Source organism: Carassius auratus, chromosome 47, assembly GCF_003368295.1.
Source record: "Carassius auratus strain Wakin chromosome 47, ASM336829v1, whole genome shotgun sequence".
NCBI classification, from domain to species: domain Eukaryota; kingdom Metazoa; phylum Chordata; class Actinopteri; order Cypriniformes; family Cyprinidae; genus Carassius; species Carassius auratus.
Window position 1 is genome coordinate 9,232,457 of NC_039289.1, and position 14,715 is coordinate 9,247,171.

At 34.4% G+C, this 14,715-nt stretch overlaps 1 protein-coding gene and 1 long non-coding RNA gene across 4 annotated transcripts in view; both read left to right on the forward strand.

Moving 5' to 3' along the window:
- LOC113065029 (adhesion G-protein coupled receptor G7-like) overlaps positions 1–14,715 on the forward strand; it is a 95,002-nt gene that overhangs the window by 44,017 nt on the left and 36,270 nt on the right. The window lies entirely within an intron of this gene.
- LOC113065031 (uncharacterized) lies at positions 12,650–13,536 on the forward strand. Its single transcript, XR_003278920.1, has 3 exons — positions 12,650–12,790; positions 13,075–13,212; positions 13,386–13,536. It is a non-coding gene; the product is annotated as an uncharacterized LOC113065031 (long non-coding RNA).

Here is a 14,715-nt window from a genome sequence, read left to right on the forward strand (position 1 = left end):
CTATTGTTGAGATTCCTATGCTGATTATTGATGTCTGCGTGTGTACACAGTACAGGTGTTCTTAACTGGTGTGCAAAGTGTTTTTTAAGCTCTTCATATTATTTCCTTTAAATGCTGTTGTAATCAATATTAAACTATATTACCACTGACATTAGTGAACCTACCTACCACATGACAATGAAGTCCTTATCCCCCCCCCCCCAAAATGGCTAATATAACCTGAACAATTTTCTCTGGGTTTTTCTTACCATAACAAATGTGTTTCATAAACACAGCTATAGCACCCGGAGAAAAACTATTGTTAAAAAGTCAAGGGTCAAGAGCACAAGTAAAGCAAACGCTTATCTTCACAAAAGGTGACCTTAAATTGTGTTTTTTTTTTTTTTCAATAAACATTAACATCTAAATCTCTTTTAGTTCTTAATCCTCTGGAGTCGATCCCCATGTATATCCCTGAAAATAACTTAAATTACACTTTCAGTTTTGATCGTACAGATAAGTGCAATACATCAACCAAATCTGTAAAGGGTTTACTTTTATTTGTATACACACATAATAACAGCAACAAAACTTTGTGCATTTATAAAATAAAGAAAACAAACAAGGTGCGCTGCTTGCAGCCTTGGTCTGCAGTGATCTTCATTTAGAAATGTGTCATTAAAATGAACTGTTAGAAATGAAAGTTTATATAATATAATATAATATAAATGTTACAAATAAATGTCAAAAAAACAAACAATATTGTTCTTTCAATTTATAAAAATAAAATATATGTTTTCAGCTCTTTTCAAAATTAGTAATAATGATAATAATAAAAATAAATAGAAAAATAAATTAAATATATTTTAAATAAACTACAAACATAAAAATATATACAATTATTTTGTCCTCACATTCTTTCTTGCACTACCCACATTCAAACACATGTTAATAAACCCAGGCAAAGACTGTACCATCTGCGACAGCTGAGGAAATTCAGAGTCTATAGAAAATAGAAAATGTATTGACTCAGTGTATCTCAGTGTGGTATGGGAGCAGCTCCAGTCAAGACTGCAAAGCCCTGCAGAGAGTTGTGAACTTAGCCTAGCGCATCTCCGGGTCTGCTCTCCCCTCTTTGCAGGACATCTACCTCAAACGCTGCAAAAGCAAAATGTGACGCTTGGTAAATGAAACAGGAGGCAAAAGCGAGTAAACAGAGTTTATTGTACAAGATGTGATGATGGAAGGTTGAAGAGTGACACAGGAACATCGATGGCAGCACAGACTGGTGATTTGGTGAGTTGAGTGCGCTGGTAGGGATGGCGGTGGTGGTAGATCCGAGTGAGGTGACGATAATCCGTGTGTGAAGGTAGTAATCCAGAGCGAACCGAAACAGGAGAAAAAGCAAGGCAGGAACACGAGAAACAGACATCTAACACGGAGGACCTCAAACAACGATCTGACAAACAAGAGACGAAAGACAGGGTGTTAAATAGGCAGCTGGAATGAGATGAACCTGCCGCTGATCAGACGATCAGCGGCAACACCCACATGAAATAATCAACATGACGTAACATGAATACAGCTGGAAACGGTGCATTCATGAACCGTGACACAGAGCTGTTAAAATCATCAAGGACTCCATCCACCCTAGTAACCATCTTTTCAGTTTGCTGTAGGTTGGCCAATTGTGCCATTTTTGCAGGACACGTCCTGGCCAGGATTATTTTATTTTGCCAAAAATATCCATGTTTTGGCTTTGTTTTTGCTGCACAGACCAACTGTTGTATAAAGTACCTTGAGAGCTTACCTTCTCACGCACCACGATTGGTCGTTTACATACAATGTCTGCATGTTATTGGTCAAATGATCATTACTGTCATTAAGTATGAAAACAGGAAACCAAAGCCAAAACCTGGATATTTTAGGCAATATCGAAATCCTGGCCAGGACGTGTCCTGCGAAAATGGATACCATCTGGTTAGCGCTTCTTTAGACTGATGGCAAAAACCGAGAGCCTTAGGAGGAGTTTCTTCCCCAAGAAGATCCCTCATAAACTAAAAAACCTGCCTCTTAACATATACATGTCTCCACTTATTATTCACTTTATCAGTAAGATATTCATCATTCTATACCTCATACTGATTTACTGACAGTGTCAACCTGTTCGCACATTTGCTTCTTGTATATTTAAGACTACAGTGTACTGTACTTTCAGGCACATTATATTCTAATCTATATTTAATTCTACAGTATACACAACCCATTCTCACTCCAAAGGCGTAAAAAACCGAAGCATGGTCAAGCGCCCCTAGTGTCACTTTTATGAACCCAAATGTGCCTCTCTGTGTCGCAGTTTCGATGCACTACGACCTTCATTGCTTTCAGTGGGAAACTTTTGGTGTCAGACTTTCGACGCGAGGACATGAGATGTTTATCGTTATGAAATCACTTTCAAGAAGTCTCATTCAGCACACATCGCGATACTTGCCATCAGTTTACAAGTGGCACAGGTTGGGTGAGAAATCGTAAATACACTCTTTTAATGCCTTTTATAAAATGTGTTCTGTCTTGTTTATTAATCAGATTAGCACCATATGTTTAATAGCTGTATTATATCGGTCATCCGCGGCTGTCTTTGAGTTTCATTGCATTTAAATAAAAGAACACAGCTGCTAATTAGTGTGATTAAACTCTATCTGTCACGTGACGTGCCATAGACCTTCAATCCGTTTTATATTAATTTCAGGTTCAATGTTGTAAGTTGTATTTATAGTAAAATCATGGTAATCACGACACTTACAATAGTAATAAATGAAATGGGAAGTTAAAACACAGCAAACGGGACATTTACCATGTTTTTACCACAGTAACTGTAGTTTTACTATGGTATGTTAATAATCAATACAACAATACAATAATCACCAAACCAGCTATGTTTGTATCACTGTAATGTTAGTGTTTTTATGTGTTTTTATATGACAGATATCACAATAGTCATATGTTCTGTACCGGGCAAAGACTAAATCCCCCCCCCCCACCATTTTTTATTATTATTAATAAATAATAAACAAATGTATTTTTCAGTCTTGCAGTTTATTCATATCAGTTTAAATCTAAATATTTTGCTCACAGATCATTATTAACATTCTGTATATAATTCAATTTATTTTGAATTACATTTCAGAAATGGAGAAGACAGAAAGCTGCGGAGGTAGATATTTGCAGCAGTAAGTCTGTGATACTTTGTTTATTTTATCAAACATTCCTGCTGTTATAATTTGTACAGCATTTGTTGTTTCTTAAACTGTTGCACTGTCCAAATACCCACACTTGCCATCTTTGCACTTGACCACTTCATTTCTTATTTTACGACTTTCCTGTATTTGGCCTAGTGTTCAAGTGAGCATGATGACCACAAGTGTGTGTCAAACTTTTCATGACCTGATGACTGTGTTTCCCAATCCTGGTCCTGGAGAACCCCAGCACTGCACTGTTTTGGTGTCTCTCTTATCTAACATACACACTTTTGAGGTCTTGGTGTCTTCTCTGATGAGCTGATGAGTTGAATCAGGTGTGTTTGATCAGGGAGACATCTCAAATGTGGAGTGTTGGGGTTCTCCAGGACCAGGATTGTGAGCCACTGCCTTATGGGTCACACTAATGTGTTTACAGAGATTTTTAATATCTAATTATCAATTTTCACATACTGTACATTGGACAGCTTTATGTGACCTCTCGTGAGATCTCGGCAGAAGTCTGACGATTTATCCAAAACATGATGCATGATGGGATACACTAAGCGTTGTATAGTGCTTAATTCAGTTTAACACTTGTATGATATTGTACAAGCCCCAAGACTATCTCATCTGACACTATCAAAAGAATCCATATGATTATAGCTAGCTATTAATTACTTGCTTTCAATAATGGATGCATTTAACATTTGATTATACAATATCTTTACAGAGACTGCTTTTATGGTCTAAACAAAACCCAATGTAATTTACAAGTTGCAAGTATTTAATAATATTACCTTCATTCTGTTTTACAGGATTGTTTGCAGATAATGCTGTTCTTCTTTTTCAGGTCTACAATATCGAGCTCAACAGCTCTTTTAAGAGCCAACCCTCACAAACCTTCCTAAAAACTAAAAGAGCTATTACTCAATCAGTGAATCTTGCCATGATCAGCCCTTCCCAGGTACATTTTTTAGAATATTTTTAACATTTAACATCAACATTTACTTATCCAATGCTCTGGTCTGAATCTTATTTTGAATTAAAGGGACTGTAAGTAGGAATTACTCCCATCTAGTGGTGAAATTGTATTTTGCATTCAAACTAAATTTGCTCTCCAGCGCCTCGCTTTTTCAAATGCGCATTGCATCAACAGTAGGCGATATGTACCAAAAAGCTTTGACAGGATGTTTTCTAATAGCACTCCGTCGAGTTTTCCTTCAGGTGAACAGGTGTGTTATTTCAAACAAACTGCAACATGACAACTAACAAACGAATGTTACAGTATGAATTACTGACTGTGGAAAACATGAAATATTGTAATTAGTAGTTATATCTTTTTTATTCGTTATTTTCTGAATTATGTGCATTGTTAGATATCATCATCAGATGATTCAACAATAGGGAGAGGAAGAGGTAGAGGTAGAGGGAGAGGACAGAGAGGCAGTGGATCAGTGGGATCTAGGCGAGGAGGTGAACGAGGAAGAGGAGGAGAGCGAGAGTCAATAACACGACGACAAAGATGCCCGGCAGCTACTAGAGACGATCTTGATAGAATTGAAAGTTTACAAAGGCAGAGAAGAGAAGCAACCGAGGTTTGTACAATTTATGTCTAGCAATAGCAATGAATTTTCATCAAAAATCGTATGCTCTATTAAAATATTTCTATAGAATTTCTGGGTTACAAAAACTAAAACTTACAAATCTAGTTTTTAGCACCTTCGCTACATTACTCAGTAGCTGCTATTCATCAAATAGCCTGTTTAACTTTTAACTATAAATGTTTGTCTATCTATATAATAACAACCAAGCAAAGAAAAAATTAGTTAGTTTAAACATTGGCATAGGTATTTGTACACCATTGAGGGCATATTTATGAATAAAAATATTGATTTTAGATAAAAAAATACCTAAAAAGTTACTTATTGTCCCTTTAACTTAATTATATGTTTAATGAGCAATATTAATTGCCAGTGTTTGGAATAACTGCGTTTAAAAGAACGGCATTAGGTAACGACGTAATTTTTTCAGTAACGGGGTAATCTAACTAAATACTTTTCCCGTCGTTACAACGCCGTTAATATTACTGAACGTTAAATGCAGTGCGTTACTATGCATTGATTTAATAAACTATGCAATCCGAATGCACCCCGGCTCACACAGCGAGTGAACAGGTGGGTTAATAACGAGATAAGCGATTATGATTGGATGAGGCAGAGTCTTGTGTTTCATGGTAGCCAATCAGAGCCAGTGTTTTTACACACATGCAGGCACACATGCCAGCGGCACCAAACACACACACACAGTGTTCCCAACTTAGCAATTTAGTTGCTAGATTTAGCAACTTTTCAGACTACACTAGCAACATTTTTTCCAAAAAGCACCTAGCAACAAATTTAGCAATTTTTTACATTTATTTGGCAACTTTTAGCAACGTTTAATTTGACTTGAATGATAAAAAAAGGCTAACATTTTCATCTAATATACACAAAAAGAGGAAACCAAAGATGAGTACACATAATGTAAATCAAGTTACTTGCTGTTTGCAATTGTTTGATTTATTAATAATAATAAAAATTTAATAATTGTTCATTAATGATACACCGTGTTAGCTTGTAACTGATTGCTCACCACTTATCACATTGCAAGAACAATATCTAGAAAAATGTAAAAGGTACTAGTATTTTTCTCAGGACATTATACATTATCCATTGTAAACGGAAAACACTTAATACAATGCGTAATTAAACATGCAGGTAAAAAACCTGTGAAAAATCTATACGAAAAATTCCTTCATATTAACATAATAGATTTTGCCCTATTTTTGGAGTGGAGCATACTTATACAATACTTAAAACTATTGCTCAGAATGTGTAGTAGTTTTACAAGCTTACAAGCTAAAAAAATAAATCTGAAATTGTTCAAAAGATTTGTAAGTGTTCAACAATTCAAAAAATACAGTTGTTTATATTTTAATATTATATTATGCATTATTATTATTTAAATTAAAATATAAATTAACATAAAGTATTTTTGCTTAGATTTGATGCAGAAACACAATTTTGCATTGTGATTACATAGCACCCTCATCACGCAATGACCTCACAGCGTCATTTATCAACTTTTAGCAAAAAATCAACCTTCCTTTAGCAACTTTCTCTGAAAATTAGTTGGCAACACTGCACACACACACGCAACAGCTACACAGAGATTCACAGCAGCAGCAGAAATGGCGTGTCAGGAGCAATCCAATGAAAAGTTGGCATTTTCAAGGTGGAGATATAAGCACTACTTCAAATTAATTCAAAGGCAAGAACGTGCATGTAATGTGTACATGTAATGTGTGACACACGCATCTACAAATCTAGTGGCCAAAAACACTTTTCTTACAAAGATAATACTTGAAGTGCAGGATAAAACTCTTGCTGTCTGTTAACGTGCAATAAATATTGAAAGTTATGTACGAACACCTGTCTGTTCTACTAATTTCAACTGACCTGTTAAAACTTCTAAAAAAAAATAAAAAAATCTTGGGCAACTTTTTTTTTTTTTTTTTTTTTTTACAGTAACGCAAATAGTAACTTTCCCTGGTAACGAGTTACTTTTATTATAGGTTAATTCAGTTACTAACTCAGTTACTTTTTGGAAGAAGTAGTGAGTAACTATAACTAATTACTTTTTTAAGGTAACGTTCCCAACAGTGTTAATTGCACACAGAGATTATCTTGTTTTTCAGAAGAGAAGGAAGACCAAGGAAATGATTTGCTCAGGATGAGGAATGAAGATGGCCATCTTGTGCTCAAACAAACAGAAGTCCTCTGGTATGTGTGTATTGAAGCAATGCTGTGTTATACAACATTTTATGATGATCTCTAACAGAACTGTTCATGTCAGCCTTGATATTTTTTTTTATATATATACTATTACAATTAAAGCATGTTAGCAAAGTGTGACTGGACATTTTTTATCTTATGTTTTTAAAAACACACCACCTGTTTTAAAAGCAGAAAAGTATCATGAAATTGGTTTAGTTGATATAAACACCAATTGACATTATTTCATTGTTTTGTAAATGCTGTGTTATAAATTGTGTATTGATAGTTGATTGGTTTGAAACAAGAACTTGCACTGCACAGACTAAAACACATTTTTCGAGAGAAGTCAGGAACTTTGGAGAAAGATTCTAGAGGAAAAAAAGACACATTTACGGCAACAATAGATGAATTCTAGAGGCAAAAACTCCATTCACTGAGAACTACACGTGCTAATGCAGTCTCGTGAGCAAGTCCTTTGCCTCTGTAACTTTTTCTTAATTCTTGTAGAATTAAATTGTTATTGCAGTATTTTCATTTGTACAGATGATCTCATCAGCCAAATGAGGGGTTTTGACCAAGTGATGCTCTTGAAAGGACTGAAAGAAGAGGATGTGGTAAATTGTCTTCAAAGAAAAAGCTTCTCAAAAGGTCTTAAAACAGCTTGAAGAATGGTAAGTGTACAATACTTCAAGGGTCATAGTTGCTCACCCTGCTAAAATCACGCAGAACATAAGCTGAGCTCTCTGTCCATTAAACTTCATTTGGATTGTTTTTTATTTTTCACTTTTATATATATATATATATATATATATATATATATATATATATATATATATATATATATATATATATATATATATATATATTAGTATTCTTAGCACTGCATTAATTTGTCCTTGTGTAATAGTGAAGTATCACAATGGGTCCTTGATTACTGCTTAACAGTGGGGAATAGATAACGGCAAGTTGTTGCAGGTTCATCCATTATATTTATTGCCATTTACTTCAAAAATCAAATAAATAATCTATTATTTTCATTATTAAATAATTTCTTTCAAATTTTTCCATGTTTCATCAGATGACCTCAAAATGTCCTGTCAAAAGGTATAATAGCCATGATTTAAGAATAGAAAACGGTGGACTGTGAAAACTGTCAGATATAAATATGACTCAGTTTGTTGTCCATGATGAGGAGAATACATATATGTAGGTTTCACAGCCCTTGTACCCCCAGGGGCCCAGTAGCACCCCCCGGAAGAGCCCAAAACTGTACATTTCAAATGGCTGTAAATCAGAGTCCAATTAACATATCAAAGAGAAAATGGGCAGGATTATTACTTGTGCTATGCTGATAAAATAATGTTGAGCTCAGTTTTCAGAAATAAATGGAAAGCTGGCATAAAGGCATTTTAAATATTGCTCACTGTAAAATACCACATTTCAGCCTGCCTCTCAAATATATCATAGAGGTTTGCACAATGAACATATTTTGATATCCAGTTTTCCTTAAAAATAAATAATTTATTTTGTTTCGTTAATAAAAAGTTTTAAACTACATTATCCACAAGCCTCCGTTGTTCTATCTATGGAAAGGCAAAACTAGGGGCTGTTTTTTGTAGTTCATTGAAGTTATGCTTAGGGTTAGGGTTAGGATCTCGCTAAAGATGTCATTTTTCTCAAGATAGCAACATTTCATTGTTGACTTAATATATTACTAATGTGATGATAGCAGCAAAACATACTTTTTAACATGATGCGCTGTTTAACATGGGTTAAAAGATAGTCCAACCACAGACTTTCCTGAAAATTCACAGCCAATGACATCAAATCTGAGCAGTGGCATCACACTTCCTTATCCATTTATAACAGATGTTTTTCATTTTCCGGCTGAAGGGATAGATTCTGTTAACAATAGATTAAATTTGCTACTTATTAGATTCTCTTTTATTAACGTCTACACCTTCCTCCATTGTTCAGCTTGACAAAAATTGGGCAATAGTGATGTGCACATGCCCAGCAGTCGCAGTTGTATCCAACAGATAGATTCCTCTCATTAAATATAAGACACATTTTTAAGATTTTTTCTTTTTTCTTTTTGACCAAAGACAAATATATTTACTAATCAAATGATGTGCTTCTAAAATGTACATTGTATATTACATTGTGTTTTAAAGTTAAAATTGTTCACATTTGTGTTTCTCTGATTTACCATTCTCTACCATTTGAACTCTAGGAATAAAAACAGAAAGAATGAATGAATGAATGAATGAATGAATGAATGAATGAACAAATAAATACATAAAGCATAATGAACATGCATATTTTTGTAAGGATCTTCCATTATTTATTGATATGTCAAACTCATTTAAAGACGTACCCAAATTACTCTGTCACCAAGCTCGTTTTTGCCACCATAAAGAATAAAAAGGCAGTTATGTTCTAAACATTAACTATTTTCAGTATGCAAATGAAAATGCTTTTATTAAAAAACAAAACAATAAATACAGTATGTCATTCAGATAACACTGGAAAACGATACATTTTCTTATAAATTAAATTGACCAAAATGTTTTACAACACAATGTAAATGTTTCAAACTCACAAAATAACACCATGAAGACGTGCAAATCAAGTGTGCAATATCATCTATAAAACTCTATCAGAAAAGCATCAAATAAACACTGATTGTCCGCACAATGGAAGAAGAAAGTGTTCAGGAAAACAAACACCTGCTAGCTTTGACAATTACATCATGAATTCACTTCATGACTGGAACTAGGGGATGACTGTGTGTGAATATGTCCTTTACTAAAACTCCTGATGAGAACTGATGTTTTTTTTTTTTTTTATGATAAAAGCAGTAGGAAGACACCAAGTAAAGTTTACTGTATGAAGCTTGAAAAAGAGGACACAATGCTTTATCAATACGGAAAACTACAGTGTTATTTGCAAACAATCCTGTAAGACAGAAATGAAGGAAATATTATTAAATTACATTCAACTTATACATTACACTGGGTTTTGTTTAGACCATGAAAGCAGCCTCTGTAAAGATGCTGTATAATTAAATGATAAATGCATCCATTATTGAAAGCAAGTCATTAATAGCAAGCTATAGTCATATGAATTCAATCTGTGTGCACAAGACTGTCCCTGATCTTAATAATGCCAAAGCACAGCATCCTTAACACACACTAAACCTCTCCAATACTGCTCCGAAGCGCTATACAACGATTAGTGTATCCCATCATGCATCATGTTTTGGAATAAATCGTCAGACTTTTTGCCGAGATCTCACAAGAGGTCACGGAAAGCTGTCCAATGTACAGTATGTGAAATATTGATAATTAGATATTAAAAATCTCTGTAAACACATAAGCGCGTCCCATAAGGCAGTGGCTTCCAATCCTGGTCCTGGAGAACCCCAACACTGCACATTTGAGATGTCTCCCTATTCAAACACACCTGATTCAACTCATCAGCTCATCAGTGAAGACTCCAAGAACTCAAAAGTGTGTTTGTCAGATAAGAGAGACACCAAAACAGTGCAGTGCTTGGGTTCTCCAGGACCAGGATTGGGAAACACAGTCATCAGGTCATGAAAAGTTTGTCATTCGTCAAAAGTGTTCATCATGCTCAGTTGAACACTAGGTCAAATACAGGAAAGATGTCAAATAAGTAATCAAGTGGTCAAGTGCAAAGATGGCAAGTGTGGGTATTTGGACAGTGCAACAGTTTAAGAAACAACAAATGCTGTACAAATTATAACAGCAGGAATATTTGATAAAAGTTACAAACTATCACATACTGCTGCAAATGTCTGCCTCCGCAGCTTTCTGCCTTCTCCATTTCTGAAGGAATACCTCTCCAGAAACACCACTGGGATGACTGCTTCCTTTACGTCTTTTCAGCTCAAAATAAAAATAAAAATAATAAAAAAGGGAGAGAAAATAAAATTGAATTATATACAGAATGTTAATAATGATCTGTGAGCAAAATATTTAGATATAAACTGATATGAATGAACTGCAAGACGGAACAATAATTTTTGTATTATTTATTTATTTATAATTTGTTTTATTTGTTTATTTTTTTGGATTTACATTGAAAGGTATTAAAAGCATGGTACAGAGCATATGATTACTGTGATATCTGTCATATAAAAGCACATAAATCACTAACATTACAGTGATTCAAACATAGCTGGTTTTGTGATTATTGTATTGTTGTATTGATTATTAATATACCATAGTAAAACTACAGTTACTAATGTCCCGTTTACTGTGTTTTAACATTTATTACTATTTCAAGTGTCGTGATTACCATGATTTTACTACAAATACAACTTACATAATTTAACCTGAAATTAATATAAAATGGATCGATGGTCTATGGCACCTCACGTGACAGATAGAGTTTAATCACACTAATTAGCAGCTGTGTTCATTTATTTAAACACAATAAAACTCAAAGACAGCCGCAGATTACCGATATAATACAGCGATTAAACATATGGCACTAATCTGATTAATAAAGAAGACAGAATACATTTTATAAAAGGCATTGAAAGAGCGTATTTACAACTAATCACCCAAACTGTGGGACTGATGGCAAGTATCGCGATGTGTGCTGAATGAGACTTCTTGAACGTGATTTAATAGCGATAAACATCTCATGTCCTCGCGTCGAAATTCTGACGCCATAAGTTTCCCACTGAAAGCAATGAAGGTCATAGTGCATTGATATTTCGACACCGAGAGGCACATTTGGCTTCATAAAAGTGACGCTAGGGGGAGCTTGACCATGCTTCAGTTTTTGACGCCTTTGGAGTGAGAATGGGTTGGATCTGTGGGGAGTTGCATGGCCATGGATCCAAAATTTCAATGTAATGATACATTCATCCCTAAACCATAATTATCCTAAAGACTTCTTTTAAATTTCCTATAGACGAACTGCAAATGAGCAAACACTCAAAAAATAGGTCTCAGACGTTTCAGTGATGTATATGTGCTATCAGGGTTTACACTACAAACCTACAAACCATAGATTTTATGATTATGAAAATTAATTAAAATAAAATGATTGCACATCAGTTTGAAACATCACGCAGCATAATGGACTGTTTTTGTACTTTTAAACTAACTTTTTTTTTTTTTACACCAGAAGCTTGCACATTAAGGTTACAACACAGATAGCACACGTACGTCTGCAAGATGTCTGTTAAAGATCTTTAAAGAATCTGTATACAAACATCAGATAGATGTCTTTAAGATGCCAGTTTTACATTTATTCTAAATCATAAACATCCTAAAGACATCTCCTAAACGTCTATTTGACAACTGATAGGAAACGTCCTATAGATATATTGCAGATAACCAAATACAGATGTAAATGCAGACATCAAATACTGTGTGATGTACGTGTCCTATCAGGGAAGTAATGTGGATATCCTACAATAAAATAATAATAATAATAAAAAAAAACTTTTATTTGTACTTCTGTGTGTAAACAGATATTTTTAATGTATAAAAACATTCCCACACATTCTACACATTCCCCAGTTTTTCTCAGTCTTTATTTCTCTTCTTATTGCTGTAGTTGTTGGTTGGCGTCTCTGGACAAGGCGGGAAGGTTTGATCCGAAGCGGCCGATGTTGTGGGGTTTCTTGCTCCCTCTAGCGGTCATGTTGTGTTTTAACACATCTCTGCTTGTCTACTTCTCTCAAACCATCTGCTGTGCGAATCCCAACCTCAAGAGGTACGTAACTGAACCGTAACTGAATGGCCCATGTTTAAAACAAAGCTCAAGATTAATGTAATCTTAATTGATGCTGTTAACAACATTCCTTTACTAAAATATAATTTTGGTTAAAAAAGTTTGGAATTATTTCATGTGAGCAGTATCTGAGGTGTAACTCTCAGAGTGGCAACATTTGCAGTTTTGTAATAGTTCATATTTTCTATATTATTTAAATGTTCATATATTCTATATTATTTAAATGTTAATGTTGGTCCTTTATCTCACGGGGGACTCCTATGAAGAAGAAGATTTTGAGTAGTTTCTCTCTGGCTGTGGTGCTCGGTTTGTCCTGGATCGTTGGTTACTTTGTGCTCATCATTCATGACAAAACACTTTACATCATTCTCAGTGTGGCCTTCTGTCTCTGCAACACGACACAGGTGCGTTAATACACTATACTTATCATTTTTAATTTAAACTAACACTGAGGACTGTATTTTATGTTCAGAAAATATTTTTGTTCGATTTATTCAAGCTGATGTTTTAAGATATTAGGTATATCTCTGTCTTGCATTGATTGGTGACTGACCACTACATTTTCTGTTCTTTAAAGGGTGTTCAGATTTTCCTTTTATTCACACTGCAGTCTTATCTAAAGACAAGGACTCGACATAAACTGGATTCTAAGAATGAATCAAAGGGGGGACCTTAAAAATAATGGACACAAAAAGAGGACAACAGACAATATTATATACATTTTTGTGGTAGAAAACCATTTGTCTGTTGACATTCATTTTGATTAAATTTAATATCAAATGCATAGTCTCATATAATCATATTGTACAAGTAAAGTTGATAGAAAGTTAAGATATTACAATGCAGACAGTCCTTTAACCTTTGCTTTAGCCTTTAATTTTGTTTGGACTTGCTTTAGAACAAATTATGGATTTAAATTCACATTGTAGCCATAAAAAAAAAAAAAAAAAAAAAAAAAAAAAAAAAAAACTTTATCTGGAAATGCATGTGGTTTGTTTTATTTAATCTTTATGGATCTCAAGGTTCAGCCAATGTGAAACAACACATACTGTAACTACAATCTAAGGTACTATTTGTTACATATTAACATTGTCATGGATAAGTTTTACAAAAGGCAAGATGAAGATCTAATCTGATCTAAGATCTAACAGTATATATATATATATATATTAGGGGTGTAACGGTTCACAAAATTCATGGTTCGGTTCGGTACGATACACTGATGTCACGGTTCGGTTTGGTACGGTTCGGTACGTTTTAGATACAGCAAAATGTAAAAACATGTCAACTTTTCAGAATGCCGCAAGCGCACCGCGGGTCATGTGACAAGAACTAACCAATCAGCTTCATCCTTTCCCTTAACAACGTTGAAAGCTCAGCCAAGATGAAGGAACAGCTGATCATAGTTGTATATGGATTACAATTTTGAAATAAATTTAGTTGCAGAGCTAGTTTTTAGACGCGATATGTGCGCGATAAGGCGCTCACTCACTCAGCACGCGCTGAAGGCTCGTTGCAAAATGTCTAATGCATTTAACAGACCAGAAATAGAAGATCCTCCAATAACCAACAGGTCTGGTGTTTGGGTGCACTTTGGATTCCCTGTAAGCTGTAAGCTAAGGAATTTGTGTTATCTGTTGTTATTTTCCGTTCCCTTTTTGTTTTGTTATTATTTTTTAAATAAAAAGCAGTCAGTAGTAACAGCCGACCCGCCGTCTTCCTTCCTTCACAACGAACATTGTTACTATATATATATATATATATATATATATATATATATATATATATAATACTCTCCCACAAGAAAGGCATATGAGTAACAGCACAACAAACCCCAAACATGTAACAAACCACCGAGCAAGCAATGACATGTGGGGCCAACATGTAGTTTACCAAAAAAAAAATTA